This window comes from Lynx canadensis, chromosome Y (assembly GCF_007474595.2).
Source record: "Lynx canadensis isolate LIC74 chromosome Y, mLynCan4.pri.v2, whole genome shotgun sequence".
Taxonomy (NCBI): Eukaryota; Metazoa; Chordata; class Mammalia; order Carnivora; family Felidae; genus Lynx; species Lynx canadensis.
Window position 1 is genome coordinate 1,412,692 of NC_050200.1, and position 19,799 is coordinate 1,432,490.

Here is a 19,799-nt window from a genome sequence, read left to right on the forward strand (position 1 = left end):
ATTGGATGACAATTATCTAAATAAGCATCCTCCTAATAAAACCCAGGTTGCTGGAGGACACACAGGCCATCCTTGACAAGGGGGATGCTGACTCTTTCTCTCTGTTCCTATTCCTAATAGATGTGGGGCTTTCTCATTCATTTCCCTGATTAATGACTACGATAATTGGAACCAACTGTGGTTGATCTATCTCAGGATGGGGACTTTAACGAATATTCCCAAGCAGTTGGTGAAACTCCATTTATTTGGGGGAATTCCCTGTCCCTGTCTCTGGTCCAACATGGACTCCATATTTCCACTTTGGTGAAACAAAAACATGGTATGTGCTTCTCTGTCTGAGCTGACAAGGTTTAGAACCAACAATCCTCTTTCTCTGCCTTCTGCTAGCAACTAGCTTCTTCTGCCTTCCCCTTTCCCTCCTTTTTCTGCACCACCTTGGGTGAAGCCTACATAACTGGTTCCTATAGCATCCTCAATGCCTCAGGCACCATTGGGTCCTCCTTCCACCCTTGATGTCAAGGAGCAAAAGAGCACCCCTTGGACCACCCACTTCAGACTCCCCACCAGAGTTCTAAGGTAAAAACGGACAATGGGGAAAATTTTATTAAAATTTAAGTGGACACAGGTAAACAATTTGTTGTTTAAACTAATTTAAGTTTGTTTTACTTGTCTTTAGAGTTATCAGTATTAAATATGATATTTTCATTCTACCTGGGTTTACAAAAATCAAATAAGCTCATGCTATCTCTGCTGCAATTTGTTAGCAAAACTGATGACTTGAAATGATGGTTAATTTTGTCCATCTCAGAGTTTTCATGGGCAATTGCTGAGATAGCTTTCAAAGTCTTCAGTAACTTGAAAATTTAAAGTTTTGCTTGCATGATAAATGGGATTGAATTCAATGGATATCTAATGAGATAAAAAGCTGAAGCATTGATTGCTAGATGGAGATTTGTCTTTGATTTACTGCAAAGAGACTTTCAGGTTTTGCAAAACATGCATTGTGCTTCATTGGTTTATGAATTTGCCATCTAAAAATTTATGGTGTAAAAGTCCTCAGTTGGTTACTAAGTTTTCTCTGGAGACTATGGTTTCTGAGTTAAAATTCTGCCAAGTGTACTTTAGGCTGATAGAATTAAGAAAAGCAACCCTGTATGTTGAAAAATATATGGAAAAGAAAGATGTAATGAATAGAAATACATTTTTGTTGAAGGCAAAACAAAAACAAACAAAACAAAACAAAACAAAAACAAAGAAAACAAACAAACACACAAACAAAAAATAACCTAATTTTGACCTAAATGAGAATGTTTGGAAAGAAATGGCTGGGGAAAAAATTTGAAGGCAAAGGAAAGTTGTAGAAGGTTCATGAAATGAAATATTTGGAAAGGAATTTTATGTGTGGTCAGGATGGACTAAGTTTGCAATGGATGGATTTTAAAAGTACATTCATATAAGATTAAAATTCTGCTTTTCTCTCTGTTCAAAAGAACAAAGTTTTATTGGACTGCTGATTTTATTTTCGTAAGAAATGTAAACAAAGTTTCTTTCTCTTTTGTCAGAGGGGAAAACCAAAGTTTTATATTTCCTTTTTATCAGGTCTTTAGTTATTTAAAGTTAAAATTTCTCAATGTTAAAGGAGTTATGTTTTGCTGACAACTACATAATGCCACACATTTGCCTTTAGGATCTCTTACTGCCACATTGGATGGATAAATTAAGATTTGTAATAATCTAAATTCTATTTAGGATGTCATCTATAACTTTCTAAGGTTTTAACAAACTTTCAAGATTTAAATTGTAAATAAAATCTTTATGAAAAATTAGTTCTTATTTGGTATGCTAAGTTACTTGGAAAACACTGTCAATAATGGTAAACCTTAGGTTGTATTGCATGGGTAAATGCGGTAACTGCTCAAATATATAAGCAATTCCTAAAGCTTTCATATTTTGGTATAAGGTCCTTGCTAGATATTCTGATTATTGAAATGTTGTGTGTCACAAAAATAATCAACTTTCTTCTTCAATTGTATAATAATGAACTCTCATCAGATCTTTAACAATGTTCATTCTGAGATTTTTGTCATTAATACTTGTTCTTATTCTCTCACAAAATGTATTTCATCTTCAAGGAGATTCATAAAAAAGAGTTTTGGGACAAATACAGGTGTTTGACATCTCTAAAATTCTAAAACTAACATAGGTAAGAATTTCCAGAACTAAAACGCTGCATTCAAACTGACCAAGAATTTGCAACGTGGGACTAAATGAATTAAGATTATAGTTTTGTGACTCTTGGAATTATTGCTGGTTCTCTAATATTTTCTCTTTCAGATTAAAGAAACTTTCTCTTAAGATATCTATGACATACATATCTATGAAATTGATAAAGTATTCATTTGCAAAAAATTGAAGCATTTAACTTTTATCTCTACCTAAATCTTCCAAAATTCAAAAACTCTCAGTGAGTCTTCTTTCTTTCATGGCAATTACAATTGCTTGCATCAGTTCAATGAGAATCTTCTCCTGGTAACAGGACACCATTGGAAATACTGGTTATTTTACCAAGACGTTGACTAGAATGTCATATTTGAGAGTCTTGCATAGACTCAGATATGACTGTAGCTTTAAGGAACTAAGGCTGGCATTATGAAACATGGAGCCTAATTTCCCTTCGAAATGTTGGACTGATTTCTTGCTTACAGAGTTCCCAGCAGCCTTACAAGGTGAATAAAGAGTGTTTGGGGCACCTGGGTGGTTCAGTCGGTTAAGCGGCCGACTTTGGCTCAGGTCATGATCTTGCAGTCCATGAGTTCGAGCCCCACATTGGGCTCTGTGCTGACAGCTCAGAGCCTGGAGCCTGTTTCAGATTCTGTGTCTACCTCTCTCTGACCCTCCCCCGTTCATGCTCTGCCTCTCTCTGTCTCAAAAATAAATAAATGTTAAAAAAAAAAAAAGAATGTCACTTCCTGGCAGATGCAAGAACCTCAGCATATTGGGGATTCCTGAAGAGGAATTCACACAATTCTACCAGTATTGTAGGCATGTCTAATGGCAAGTACTTGGCTTGATTTCTGGCCTGGAGAGGCTATTAAAAGTTAAATCTGGAGATTTCTTATAAAAAGTTCAAACAAAGTTAATTTTTAAAGATCTATATGATCAATCACTATTCTTGCTGAACTTATGTAAATAATCAGGCCAAGTTTATTAAAACTGGACTTGTTTTACAAGCGAATTAGTCTTGATTTGGCTCTCTCTAGAAATGAGGGTTTCCAGAGAGGAAAACTGTGCTTTAATAATGCAACTTTATAGATGTTAAATTCTACTTCTGATTGTCTTTAAATGTTTGTTGTTTCCCTAAACTAAGCAACTTGAGGTAAATTTCATAAAAATTGTCACAAAAGCACAGGTATGGACAATCTTCTTGTTACTCTGTGGAAGTAATACCCCATGGGCATATTATTTAAATATCTGGAAAATGGGATGGACTCTTCCCCCACATCCCCAATAATTGTATATGAAAAGCCTTTCTTACTGTACATCTCTCAATGGATAAAGACTATAGTGCTTTATTAAATTGTTCACTTGAGGTCGGATTAAATTATAAATCTCTAAATATGCAAACCATATCCTCCCTAAACATGACCTGACAGTTACTAGAGACCCACCCCATATAAACCCAGAAAACCTGGGTTATTCAAAGGATGGAAAGTCTAATATAACAGGGGATTTAACTCCAAAATAAAGGGCCCCTACCAGGTCATATCATGTACTCCCACTGCAGGAAACTTGGAGGGGCTCTTTTCATCAGCTCCTGTATCTAAATAAAACCTGAATCTCCTTACAGGAAATCAGTGAACAAACAAATGTGCCTTCCTATTCCTGTGAGCCTGTGGAAGAGCTCAAACTTCTCTTATGATGGTTGCAACTTTCTTTTTCATTTTTCTTTCCCAATTTCTACTAATCATTCCTTCTTACAATGGGCCATTCAAAACAATCACCAGAGGCATTTGAGTTACAAACCACAGAGACTTATCTGATTCCTGCTGCCTGTTTCCACCCCCATATAAGGATGCTTTAAGCCTGACATCTAAAAATCTCACTGGCATCACTAGGTTTGTAATTCGCTCTAACCATTAACCTGTATTTTTTCTTGTTTCTGTAAAAATACCTCTTATTAACTCCTTACTGAACAAAGCTGAGCGAATATGATGGTTAAACACCACGTGTTACACAGTTAAGGCCTTAAGTGACTCTCAAAACATTATATTATTAAACTAAAGGAGCTCAAATGCATAAAACAGTTGTACAAAATAGAATGGCATCAGATATTTTCACTGCTGCACAAGGTGGAACTTATACTCTCATAAAAACAAAATGCTGTGTATTCATTCTAGATTACAACAAAAAATATTTCTGGATTTCTATCTGACCTGAATACTCACATTGGCACTTTAAACAATCTTTCTCTTTCCTGTAGTGATAGGATAAACTCCTGGACTAGTGGATTTTGTCAACTACCAAAGTACTTTATTTGGGCTAATCTTTTTAGTTATTCTAATTATAGAATAATTTCTCTGTTTTCTCCCATGTCTGTCTGCCTGTTTCGCTGTTTTCTCCCATGTCTGTCTGCCTGTTTTTTGTACTCAGGGAGGTTCATACACGTTGCCCACCTTGGATTCACCTCCATGTTACTCCCCTATATGTTCCCTGACTGGCCAATGTTGACCCATAGGTAAGGACATCTGTACACCGCTACACAGCAAGAAGAAGGTACAGAGGTTGAGAACTTCCACCTTCAACAACCTTAAAGATTTAGGAGTCGAAATTGTTCAGGGAGAGAGAGGGATATGATGAGAGAGCTTGGGGAAAATTGAGGGCAAATTACAGGCCTTCAGACACCCTCCCTCCCTCTACCGTTTGGAATGAGTATAATATTCCTCAGACACTCCTAGCTGCTGAAGAAAATAGGAAAGGGTTTAAGTGCTTCCATGGTGATATGGGAAACTAAGGCAAATGAAAATTTAAATTCCAAAAGGAAATCTTGTCTTGACATTTTCCTGACCCCCTAGGATCATCTAAGTCTACTTTAACATATAAAAATTCATTTGGAAACCTCCTTTATCTCAACTCACCCAAGGTATATGCTGTCAATCATACTTCAAACTTATGACCCCTTGATATACCTCAAGGAATTTCATGACTTAGGTGTTATTAAACAGTAGTAAATGGCAATTTTACTAACAGCAGCTAATTCCTGAAGGTCCTGAAAACCTTGCTTCCAAAATTCCTTAGAGAATTATGCTGTCCCCGACCCCCTTCCAATCTGAGAGTAAATAATCAACCACCTGTCATTACTCAGTTCTGCTTTTTCTACACACAGATCTTGTCCTCATGCTTTAAAACAATCACCTTTTGTACAAAAGACATCTTCAAGAATTCTTTCTTGGCCATTGTTCCCAGACACCCCACCATCATCCCAAAATCCCATCAAAGAGGTCATACACCCAAATATCGGGTGGGAGGGAGCTTCCACAGAGGAATGAGGAAGCCCCAAGGCTCTGAGAAAATTGTGCTTGATGTGTTCTTCAAGCATCAAGAATATATACCAAACTTATATGAATATATTTCTAAGTGCTAGTTGCCTAGACAATTGCTCCCTCTGTAAGATTTACACTAAATGGCAACTATTATATTTTAATTCTCTGTGTAAAATGCTATAATTATTGAAAAATATTTTATGTTTTCATCCAAAACTTCCCCAGCTGTGTCTTTGACTCCATATGTACTTTTCCCCTCTTATTATTAATGGAAACAGTGGTTTTTTTTTATTATAATAGGGTTTATATTTATCATTAGCTTAGTGACCCCTGCAGAGAGGCTTAAAATAACCATCCTTAAATTCAAAGCTGGGTTCTCAGCAATGTAGATACTTGGACCTCAAACATGAGTTCTTTGTAATCCAGGAAAACAGATTTTTGCAAACTGAGCATTATGCCTGTCCCTCAAAGCTTATCATTCACTGAAAGGAACAGCCCTTGTCATATAACTGAGAGTGTGACCAATTTTTAAAGTGACATGTTTGAAATTAGCACATTCTCCAGGTCGTCTGTCTCTGTTTCCTCATGTTGCTGGGTCTATTTTATGTTACTTATCAAGTGGCACTTCTTGATCTCTTTCCACTATGCCAAAAAAAAAAAAAAAAAATCAAAAGGCACAGATGTAATCATTTTCCATCAGAAGCTTTTTACCACATCACATTAGCATGATTCAGTATAATATGCCAACCATTTTACCATCACATTTGCAGAACTAAACTCTTCAAAAGGGAGTAAACCTCATACAGAACAGAGGCCTTATATTATTATTTTTATAAATATTTAAAGAGCCAAATGCACTTTTGTCACAGGGTAAGCTTTTATTTACGTAGACCTGTATAAATTTTTAGATTATCCTTATCTCTACCATAGACCATGTTGCCATACAAAATCAGTTTACATAAACCAGTAGAAATACTGTCCACTAACCTATGTAAGTCTCTGTGCAAAGGAAAAGTTACAATTCAGTTAAGTTTGTGCTTTAGGATAACAAAGGATTAGTACAGAATATTGATATTAGAAGATCTGTGACTTCTAAATACTTACCTAAGCATATTTAATAATAACATTTAAAGTGAATATTTATTGGGGCGCCTGGGTGGCGCAGTCGGTTAAGCGTCTGACTTCAGCCAGGTCACGATCTCGCGGTCCGGGAGTTCGAGCCCCGCGTCAGGCTCTGGGCTGATGGCTCGGAGCCTGGAGCCTGTTTCTGATTCTGTGTCTCCCTCTCTCTGCCCGTCCCCCATTCATGCTCTGTCTCTCTCTGTCCCAAAAATAAATAAACGTTGAAAAAAAAAATTAAAGTGAATATTTATTTAAAACAGTTTTCTTAAAAGTGATTTATGTGTATATATGCTAGTCACTTGAAAGACGTCAATGGGCAAATTCAATTAACTAGAATACAACTGAATCTTTCTGTTAAAATTTTTAACGTTTTTTTTTTAATTTTTTTTTCAACGTTTATTTATTTTTGGGACAGAGAGAGACAGAGCATGAACGGGGGAGGGGCAGAGAGAGAGGGAGACACAGAGTCGGAAACAGGCTCCAGGCTCTGAGCCATCAGCCCAGAGCCCGACGCGGGGCTCGAACTCACGGACCGCGAGATCGTGACCTGGCTGAAGTCGGACGCTTAACCGACTGCGCCACCCAGGCGCCCCAAAATTTTTAACGTTTTATTTAATTATTTTTGAGAGAGACAGAGAGACAGAAAGTGAGCGGGGGAGGGGCAGAAAGAGAGGGAGACAAAGAATCTGAAGCAGGTTTCAGACTCTAAGCTGTCAGCAGAGGGTCATGTGGGTCTCGAATGCATGAACCCTGAGATCATGACGTGAGCAAAGTCTGATGCTTAAACAAATGAGCCATCCAGGCGCCCCAGCTCTGAACTAATTCAATATTGATTCAATAATTGATTGATTAATTCAATAATTCAATAATTGATTCAATAATATTTTTTCTAGGTACTCCAACTTTTATGGGACATAGATAGCAGAGAGGGAGATATGAAACAAGATGATATAATCACATAATCTTTTCCCTTACTTCCGTCCTTCATTCCTTCCTTCCTCCCTTCCTTCCTTCCTTGCCTTTTTAATTTTGTGGCATAATTTTGAAGGCCTTAGATTTAGTAACAATTTCACTGAATTTAGTGCATTATGTGTCTGGATACATAATAAAATCTTGATACGTAGTATGGGAAGTGAAGAAAGATATTCTTCTGAATAGATAATATCTTTTATTTTTTAATTTCTCCTGTGGGTTGGAAGCAGGTAGTGTCATTTGTTATGATATATGTCTCTATCATTTTTACACTAAACTGAAAACCTCATTTAGATTTCACATTTTTTTCATTATTGTTTTCTCCCTGTTTAAAATGCAATCTAGGGCACCTGGGTAGCTCAGTCAGTTGAGCGTTGGACTTTCACTCAGATCATGATCTTACAGTTTGTGAGTTTGAGCTCCTCTTTGGACTCACTGTTGTCAGCACAGAACCCACTTCAGATCATGTGTCCCCTTCTTCCTATGCCCCTCCCCCACTCGTGCTTGCACGCACTCTGTCTCTCTGAAAAATACATATTTTTAAAAATGCAATCTAGGAGGCCAACTTGTATTCAGTTGTTATGTCTCCTTCTCCTTGGTCTTCTCTGTTCAGTAATGGTTTCTCAGTCTTCTTTAAAGTTTTCATGATCTTGGCACTCTTGAGGAGTGCTAGTTGGGGATTGTGAGTAATACCTTGTAATTTGGGGTTATATTTCTTATATGTGTAGACTGATGTTACTTTCCTGAAGGATGTCATAGAGATGAGGTGTCCTTACTATAATGTCATGTAAGAAGGTATATAAATCCATATGACCTGTCATTGATGATAACCTTCACAACTTGGATAAGGTAGTATTTGCTGAGTTTCTTCACTTGTTATGTAGTAATTTTCTCCTTCCATACTCTATATTTTGGGGAGTGATTCACTAAGTCTAGCTCACACTCAAAAGATGGAAGAAAGAGGGCCCTTTTTGAAACATGGAATATACCCTCTGATGGGGTAGAAACGAATGGATGGATAAAAGCTATGGCTAGTTTTGGATCTCATTGTTAATCTTTCACTGAAGACTCAAAACACTCTCCTCTTATAAGTAGATAGACCACAATGGGGCAAACTTTTCTGCCTTAGTTATTAATCTTACATATAACCAATGGTACATCCATTGTTCTGGACCACCTATTCTAAAAATAGCTGAACTGGCTGGGCATCTCTCTTCTACAGTATTTCATGCTCAAGGAGATTAGAATGTACCTTTTCATTACTAATGTGTCCCAGGCTGCTGGAATCTGTGTGGCAGTATGGCAAGATTAACATTAAGAAACACACAAAAGGTAGAAAACAAACAGCACTTCTGCCATCCTTTTGGCTGTCGTGCTCCTGAGATGATCTGTAATCATTTCGTCAGCTTAGGAATCAGCCTCGTGGTCTTGGAGTATTACTGAAGCTCTCAAGCTCTGTGGATTTTGTCTCTTCTATTGTTTATAACAGTTCATTCATTTCGCCATTAATTTTAGGAGAGATAAAGGTTAGCATTTTCATTTCTGATTTTAATTTTGGAGAAAATAAAGCAAAACAGTGAAAAGGGAATGAACTCTGGTTCCTAAAATGTATTTGCAGGTCAGTAGTGTTAATTTTTTTTCCATTCAACATTTAATATTGTCTTTTTTTTTTTTTTTTTTTTCAAAAAATGTGCTTAGAGAGGAGGGGCCAACTGGTGGAGAAGTAGAGGGATCTGAAGTTCCCTTGTCTGTCAAACAAAGCAGTGTTGAATCTAAAGGACTTTGAACCACAAGAGTCCAGCAGACAAAGTGACAGAATCTCTCCCAAGGACCCACCAGGACAACCTGATGGGCCATAGGTGCATGACTGCAAACTGGGAGAGATAAAACAAACAGAATGAAGGGATCCCCTTCTGTGGAGAGTCAAAGGGAAGAGAAAGAGAGGCAGAGGAAGGATAGGACTGTATCTGGACAGGAGAAAAACCGCAAACCGGGACTGAGAAAGATCAAATCTCTAACTGAGGGGCTCTCTGGACTGGGGCTGACTGCCCAGATCATGAACCTGGGGAGGAGGGGAGCCAGTCCCAAACTCAGTGGCTAGGTCAGAGGAGCAGTCCATAGTAGGAGAAAATGATCCCCTCCCTGGAGTGCTGTGGGACAGGATAAAGCCTTCCTACGTTCATCAGCCAGCGACCATATATCAGGAGACATGGAGTAGCACTCCCCCAAATACCAGGGTGCATGGAGCCGGAATTTGAATCCCAGCCAATCACCAGAGGCAAGGTAGTTGATGGAGCAGGACAAAGCCCTCATTTACAGTCATGGCACAGTGAGAATGGCTTGAAAAGAGAGGTTTGGGACACCTGATCCATGAAGAAGAGAATGGGGTGTTCCTATTTTTCTCCCCACCACCACCAATGTGGGACTTTAGGGATCAGACAGTGGGCCGACATTGGAGGGGGGCCCATGTACACCAAACCACACCCCTCTGTGCCTTGTGACTGCGTATCTACTGGAGGATTGACACTGAGGAACCAGACAGCCCCTCCTACAGACCAGCTCTGTTGCATTGCATGGTTTAATTCTCAGACAATTCTTGTTATAGAGATATATTCTTCTTCCTTTTCTCCTTATATCTCCCCTTCTCTAGTCTGGTTACTATAGTTGTTGGTTTGTTTAAGCAGACACCTGCTGGGCTGAGCATTTAATTCTCAAGAGAATTTAACCCATTTTCTTGATATATGTTACACACCTTCTTCTTTATTCTCCATTCTCTATCTCTGGATTAATCCTTACAGTTTTTCTGTCTGGACAAGTTTCTTTTATTTTCTTTTTCCTGCTTCATTTATTTTCCTTTATTTCCCTCTGGATTAAGCCATACAGTTTCTCTGTCTGGTCATTTTTTTTTCTTTTCCCCTCCCCTGTCATTTCTCTCGTTGTGTGGAATAAAGCCTTTTCCATAGTCACTGCCTCCACCATGTTGTTTACTTGTAGCTGGTGTTTCTGGTTTTTTGTTTTTAGTTGTTTTTTGTTTGTGTGTGTGTTTGCATGTTTTTGTTTTCTGTTTTTTTTCTTTCTTTGTTTGTTTTCATTTCAGTGCTACCTTCAATGAACAAATAAAAGCACACCTAGTGGAGGGTCCTAAACACCATTACCAGTAGGGAGATAAAGTAACCAAGTCACTATGACAGAGAGCAAGTAACCCTCCAGAAAACACCACCTGAAAGGCCCAGCTGTGGACAGTGTATGACCCCTCTTTAATATAGTAGTGCTCACAGGTGCAGTCACGTAACAAGCTTTTAAAACACATAAGGGACAGAAAACCAGCCAAAATGATGAAAGAGAATTCTTATCAAAAGAAATTCCAGGAAGAAGATACAACTAAAGAATTGCTCAAAACAGATATAAGCATATAGGGACAAATCAGCCTTCACCTACAAGGGTAGACACATAAGAGTAGTTGCAAACCTATCCACTGAATCCTGGCAGGCCAGAAGGTAGTGGCAGGAAATATTTAATGTGATGAATAGGAAAAATATGCAGCCAAGAATCCTTTATCCAGCAAGGGTGTCATTCAGAATAGAAGGAGTGATAATGATTTTCCCAGACAAACAAAAACTGTAGGAGTTCATCACCACTAGACTAGCCATACAAGACATCCTAAGAGGGATGCTGTGAGTGGAATGTTGCAAGGACCACAAAGAGCAGAGATATCACTACAAGCATGAAACCTACAGATAACAGAATGATTCTAAACCCATATCTTTCATTGTAACACTGAATGTAAACTGGTTAAATGCTCCAATCAAAAGACATAGGGTATCAGAATTGATTAAAAAAAAAAAAAAGACCAACTATTTTCTTTTCTTTTTTTTTTTATAAAAAATTTTTTTAACGTTTATTTTCTTTTTGAGACAGAGAGAGACAGAGCATGAACGGGGGAGGGTCAGAAAGAGAGGGAGACACAGAATCGGAAGCAGGCTCCAGGCTCTGAGCCATCAGCCCAGAGCCCGACGTGGGGCTCAAACTCACGGACCATGAGATCGTGACCTGAGCTGAAGTCGAACGCTTAACCGATTGAGCCACCCCAAGACCCACCTATTTTCTATCTACAAGAGACCCATTTTAGACCTGAGGACACTTTCAGATTGAAAGTGAGGTGATGGAGAACTACCGAAAGTCAAAGGAAAGCTGGAGTAGCCATACTTATGTCAGACAAACTAGATTTTAAACTAAAGACTGTAACAAGGGACACTTGGGTGGCTCAGATGGTTAAGCATCCAACTTTGGCTCAGGTTATGATCTGATGGTTTGTGAGTTCAAGCCCTGCATCTGGCTTTGTGCTAACAGCTCAGAGCCTGGAGCCTGCTTCGGATTCTGCCTCCTTCCCCCTCTGCCCCTCCCATGCTCATGCTTTGTCTCTCTCTGTCTCTCAATAATAAATAAACATTTAAAAAAATTTTTAAAAAGACATGAAGAAGGGCATTATAAAATAACTATGGAGTCTATCCATCAAGAGCTAACAATGTTAATGTTTATGGACCGAATTTGGAGGCACCCAAATATATACAATAATTAGTCTTGTTAGTAATCTTCTAAGTAAGCAATCTTGTTAGTAAGCAATCTTGTTAGTAAGCAAACATAAGCAATCTTGTTAGTAAGAATGTGGTAATTGCAGGGGACCTTAATACTCCACTTACAACAATGCACAGATAATCGAGACAGAAAATCAATAAAGAAACAATGGCCCCAAAGGATACACTTGAACAGATGGACTTGACAGATATATTTAGAACTTTTCATCCTAAAGCAGCAGAATACACATTCTTCTCAAGTGCACATGGAACATTCTCCAAGATAGATCACATACTCGGTAATAATACAGCCCTCAATGAATATTTGGATCTACCATGCACACTTTCAGATCACAATGCTATGAAACTTGAAATCAAACACAGGAAATTTAGGAAATCCTTCAAATGCATGTAGATTAAAGAACATCATACTGAAGAATGAATGGGTCAACCAGACAATTAAGAAATTTAAAACTATATGGAAGCAAATGAAAATGAAAATGTAAACACAACAGTCCAAACTCTTTGGGATGCAGCAAAGGCAGTCCTAAGAGGGAAATACATTGCAATCCAGGCCTATTTCAAGAAATAAGAAAAAAATCTCAAATACAAAATCTAACAGCACACCTAAAGGAACTAAGAGCAGAAGAACAAAGAAACCCCAAATCCAACAGAAGAAGAGAAATAATAAAGATCAGAGCAGAAATAAACAATATAGAACACCCCCCCCCTAAAAAACAGCAGAATGTATCAATGAAACTAAGAGCTGGGTTTTTTAAAAAATATATATAAACAAAATTGATAATCACTTAGCCACACTTCTCAAAAAGAAAAGAGAGAGGACCTATATGGATAAAATCATGAATTAAAATGTATATATCACAACGAATCCCTCAGAAATACAATTATCAGATAATGCTATGAAAAATTTTATGCCAACAAACTGGACAACCTGGAAGAAATGGGCAAATTCCTAGACACGCACACAATACCAAACTCAAATGGGAAGAAATAGAAAATTTGAACAGACCCATAACCAGGGAAGAAATTGATCAGTTATCAAAAATCTCCCAACAAATAAGAGTCCTGGACCGCATGGTTTCCTTGGGGAATTCTACCAGACATTTAAAGCAGAGATAATACCTATCCTTCTCAATCTGTTCCAAAAAGTAGAAAGGGAAGAAAACTTCCAGACTCATTCTATGAATCCAGCATTACTTCGATTTCTAAACCAGAGAGAGACCCCACACAAAAAAAAGTGAGAACTACAGGCCAATATTCTTTTTTATTTTTTTTTTAATTTTTTTTTCAACGTTTTTTATTTATTTTTGGGACAGAGCGAGACAGAGCATGAACGGGGGAGGGGCAGAGAGAGAGGGAGACACAGAATCGGAAACAGGCTCCAGGCTCCGAGCCATCAGCCCAGAGCCCGACGCGGGGCTCGAACTCCCGGACCGCGAGATCGTGACCTGGCTGAAGTCAGACGCTTAACCGACTGCGCCACCCAGGCGTCCCAAGGCCAATATTCTTAATGAACATGGGTGCAAAAATTCTCCACAAGATACTAGCAAATCAAATTCAGCAGCATATAATAAGAATTACTCACCATGATCAAGTGGGATTCTTTCCTGGGCTGCAGGCTAGTTCAATATTCACAAATAAATCAATGTGATACATAACAGTAATAAAATAAAGGATAATGACCATATGATAGTCAATAGAGGCAGAAAAAGCATTTGACAAAATACAATATCCTTTCTTAATAAAAACCCTCAACAAAGTCAGGATAGAAAGAATGTACTTAAACTTCATAAAAGCCATATATGAAAATTTCAGAGCTAATATCATCCTCAACAGGAAAAAATGGAGAGCTTTCTCCCTGAGATCAGGAATACCGCATGGATGTCCACTCTCACCACTGCTGTTTAACATAGTGTTGGAAATTCTAGCATCATCAGTCAGACAACAAAATGAAATAAAATGCATCAAAATTGGCAAAGAAGAAGTGAAACTTCATTTTTCACAGATGACATGATACTGTACATGGAAAACCAAAAAGATTCCGCCAAAAGACTCCTATAACTGATACATTAATACAGCAAAGTCATAGGATACAAAATCAATGTACAGAAATTGGTTGCATCTTTATACACCAGTAATGAAGCAACAGAAATAGAAATACGGGAACAGATCCCATTTACAATTGCACCAAGAACCATAAAATATCTAGGAATAAATCTAATGAAAGATGTAAAAGACCTTATGCTGAAAACTATAGAAAGCTGATGAAGGAAATTGAAGAAGACACAGAGAAATGGAAAAACATTCCATGCTCATGGATTGGAAGAATGAATATTGTTAAAATGTCAACAGTACCCAAAGCTATCTATACATTCAATGCAACCCCAATAAAAATTGCAGCAACATTCTTCTCAAAGCTAGAACAAACAATCCCAAAATCTGTATGGAACTACAAAAGACCCTGAATACCCACAGTTATATAGAAGAAGAAAACCAAGGCGGGAGGCACCACAATCCCAGACTTTAGCCTCTACTACAAAGCTATAATCATCAAGACAGCATGGCATTGGCACAAAAACAGACACATAGATCAAGAGAATAGAATGGAGAACCAGAATTGTACCCACAAATGTATGGCCAACTAATCTTTCACAAAGCAGGAAAACATCCAGTGGAAAAACGTCTCTTTAGCAAATGGTTCTAGGAGAACTGGACAGCAACATGCAGAAGAATGAAACTAGACCACTTTCTTACACCATACATAGAAATAAACTCAAAATGGATGAAAGAACTACATGTGAGACAGAAAACCATGAAATCCTAGAAGAGAAGTCAGCAAAAACCTCTCTGACCTCAGCCGCAGCAATTTCTTACTTGACACATCCCCAAAGGCAAGGGAATTAAAAGCAAAAATGAAGTACTGGGACCACATCAAGATAAAAAACTTGTGCACCGTAATGGAAACAATCAACAAAAATAAAGTCAACCCTTGGAATGGGAAAAGATATTTGCAAATGACATATGGTAAAAGGGTTAGTATCCAAAATCTATAAAAAACTTACCAAATCCCACACCCAAAGATCAAATAATCCAGTGCAGAAATGGGCAGAAAACATGAATAGACACAGTTCCAAAGAAGGCATCCCGATTGCCAACAGACACACAAAAAGATGCTCAACCTCTCTCATCATCAGGGAAATGCAAATCAAAACCACACTGAGATACCACCTGGCTAAAATGAGCAAATCAGGAGACTATAGATACTGGAGAGGATGTGGAGAAATGGGAACCCTCTTGCACTGTTGGTGGGAATGCAAAATGGTACAGCTGCTCTGGAAAATTAGCGTGGAGGTTCATCAAAAAAATTAAAAATACAACTACTCTATGACCCAGCAGTAGTACTGCTAGGAATTTACACAAGGGATACAGGAGTGCTGATGCATAGGGGCATGTGTACCCCAATGTTTATAATAGTGATTTCAACAATAGCCAAATTATGGAAAGATTCTAAATGTCCATCAACTGATGAGTGGATAGAGATGTGGTTTATATATTCAATGGAATACTACTTGGCAATAAGAAAGAATGAAATCATGCCATTTGCAGCAATGTGGATGGAACTGGAAGGTTATATGCTGAATGAAATAAGTCAGTCAGAAAAGGACAGATTTCATATGTTTTCACTCTTATGTGGATCTTGAGAAACTGAACGGAAGACCATGGGGGAAGGGAAGGAGGAAAAATAGTTACAAACAGAGAGGGAGGGAGGGAAACCACAAGAAACACTTAAATACGGAGAACAAACTAAGGATGGATGAAGGGGTGGGGGAGAGGGAAAACTGGTGATGGGCATTGAAGAGGGCACTTGTTGGGATGAGCACTGGGTGTTTTATGTAAGCCAATTTGACAATAAATTATATTGATAAAAAAATTAGACTCCACAAACAAGGAAGTATGTCCTCCTGCAAGCACTGAGAAAGATATTTTGTATAGTGTTCTCATCTTCAAGCATATTTTTAGAATTTTTTTAATTTTTTTATTTTTAATGATGATGTATACCTGTTTCCCGCCCCCCCTCCCGAATTTCCTCTCTCTATTGTTCATGGAAAGCCCAACTCCAGTGTCTACAGTAATCCTTCAGAGTCCATTAATAAGTTACTGTGGGGTTGGGGCCAGAGTAAGGATTAACATTTTACTAAGTACTTACATTATGTCAGACTTAAATTATTTCCCCAATCTACACAGTAGATCCCCATTACCTATGATTTCACTTTCCCTGGTTTCAGTTACCTGCAGTCAGCCAAAGCCTGGAAGCAGATCATCCTGACAATACATGGAAGGGTTGGTAAATCATGGTCTAATACTGCATCACAGTGCCTATGTTATTAACCTCACTTCATGTCATCATGTGGGTGTTTTTTTACCTCACATCATAAGAAGAAAGCTGAGAATAATACAGTAAGATATTTTGAGAGGCCACATTCACAAAACTTTCATCACAATGCATGATTATAATTGTTTTATTTTACTCTTACTGTTGTTAATCCATTACTGTGCTTAGTATATAAATTCAACTTTATCAGAATATTCATGCATAGGAGAACACACACACACACACACACACACACACACACACACACACACGCTGATCATAAATTCAGCTGATAAATTCAGCTGATAAATTCAGCATGATACCTGAGCTCCTTTGCACATAATTCTAGGAATGTCATAAGTCTCTCTGAAGTAGAATTAGGGGGATTGAAGATAGATCAACCACTGTTCAGGGCTGAGGTCCTAGCACTAATCTTGCTTAGAGATAACTTTTCTTAATAATGTTTTTTCCAATACTCTTATCTTTCTCTATAATTTCCCATTGACAACACGGAAGTTTGGGCTAGTCTATGGAATCTGACTCAATGCAATTGTTGTCATACCTAGAACATCCTGTCCCTCTGTGTAATTTTCTTCCAAAATTCTTTCCTGTGGTGGTTCTACTCATTAGCCTGGTCAACTTATTCTTTCACTGTTCTTAGAGACTATAATTAATTCAGATTGAGACCCATGTCTCCTGACCCTCAGCTCAGCAATTTTTACTCCATAAATGAATCTACTGATCAAATTTATTATAAATATTGATTCTAAGAAGACTTCAGTAGAGTCCAGTTTGCTCAAGAAATATGGAGACAGCTTGAATTTATCTTAGAATATTAGCTAGATACTTTTAATGGTATTTTTGCAAATAAATTTAGATTATGTATATACACACAGGTTAAATATGTATCCTAAAAATATTTCTTGATACTATGGGTTGCTGGCAAGCAGAATAAAGCAAAAATAATTCTAAAACTCAAAACCAAATATTCTTACTAAAGTGTTTCATGCGAATTGGCAGTGACAACAGAATCTAATATCTTTAGAAATCAAGAGAATATAGACATTGTGGATGGGACACAGACATTCAGTGTTGAAACATGTGACTGTTCAGGTGAAGTCTGTAAATCCAGAATAACAATAGATATTTGCACTCAAAGAAAAATGGTGCACAAACAAACAAAATCTAGAGAGCAGTGTTTTTATTCTCATGTCTCTTCAGTTGTCTTTGGCCATGATTTTTTCAACGTTTATTTATTTTTGGGACAGAGAGAGACAGAGCATGAACGGGGGGGGGGGGCAGAGAGAGAGGGAGACACAGAATCGGAAACAGGCTCCAGGCTCTGAGCCATCAGCCCAGAGCCTGATGCGGGCCTCGAACTCACGGACCGCGAGATCGTGACCTGGCTGAAGTCGGACGCTTAACCGACTGCGCCACCCAGGCGCCCCTGGCCATGATTTTTTCTTAGCTTTTCTGTTTTGTTTTGTCTGATGCCTGTCTTTGACCCAAGGCTAATCGCGATCCACTAAAATCTGAAGAAGCCACAAGTCTAAGTTTTCCACCATTTCACTGAGTGCACTGTCAGATGTGACCATGCATGGGATCTTTGTAACAATAATTTTTTAAAAAAATATTCAGTGACTTTTTTGTGTATTTGGGCATGTTGGATGATTAATAATTAACTTTCCCATGGATAAAACAATATATTTCCAATATTTCTTTAGAAGATATCAAAAAGAGGGGCGCCTGGGTGGCGCAGTCGGTTAAGCGTCCGACTTCAGCCAGGTCACGATCTCGCGGTCCGTGAGTTCGAGCCCCGCGTCAGGCTCTGGGCTGATGGCTCAGAGCCTGGAGCCTGTTTCCGATTCTGTGTCTCCCTCTCTCTCTGCCCCTCCCCCGTTCATGCTCTGTCTCTCTCTGTCCCAAAAATAAAATAAAACGTTGAAAAAAAGAAGATATCAAAAAGAGTAGAAGTGATATTCACACAGCTAGTGCTGGGAAGCAAATAGTTATATCCTCCTCATATGAATGAGGAAATGGAAGCTTAGACTGATTGCAATTTGCCAAATATTAGAATTTATCTTACCCAGGTCTGTGTGATTCTAAGATCAAAATTATTTCCAAGGCTTTGGGCTGTTTCAGGTATTTTATTTAAAGAATAATGGGGGTGCCTCGGTGGCTCGGTTGGTTAAGCGTCCGACTTTGGCTCAGGTCACGATCTCGCGGTATGTGGGTTTGAGCCCCGCGTCGGGCTCTGTGCTGACAGCTAGGAGCCTGGAGCCTGTTTCAGATTCTGTATCTCCCTGTCTCTCTGCCCCTCCCCTGTTCATGCTCTTCCATTCCCTGTCTCAAAAATAAATAAACATTAAAAAAAAATTTAAAGAATTCTGCAAATAACACTCTGTTGTATATTTATGCAAAAATATTTAACATTCCAATTGGTAAGCTTCCACACTATGTGTCAGTAACTTATTAATCTCCTGATAAATTACAAGTACAGAAAAGATTAAGGCACTGTGCATTTATTTGGATTAAAATAATATATGTAATTTTTATTTCAAATTAGGATCAGTCTTAGGCATCTAGAATATTAATTCAGAAACTAGTCTTATTAGTCCAGATTCACATGCACAGTTTTGGCCAAGGACATTGAATCAAACACTTTATCTTTATTAGACATCAAGTGGCAAGCATTTATTGAGTAACTTTTAGGCAGTGGGGAGGTGCCTGAACCTCAAAGAAATTGCCATCTGTTGGGGCAGCATGACTAAATCATTTGAAGCCATTTGATAAAGAAACAAGACAGTTCATAATTAAGTGCTAATGTGCTACAGAAACTCAAAGAAGCAAAAGGTTGTTGACCTGAATTCACTGAAAATTTTATGGTAGACATTCCACTTTGGGTAACATCAATAAACCTGAAGAATCTTTGGGTAAATGGAGAAGCATGAAGGAATTCACAGGCAATAAGTATAAAGGTGGAATAAAGTCAGATAAATTGATGTATCCAATTCCAAAGAATGCTTGTGGTGCATATTGTTTACCTTCCTATAAATTGAATAAGAGTAGGTACCTTGTGTCTCTTCCTCACTTTCTATCTCAAGCACAGTGCCTAGCATGTTGTAGGGACCTAATAAATATAATGTTGCTCTTCAATATGAGAAGAAGGCTGAGTAGTCTGGATTTGATATAGGAAAT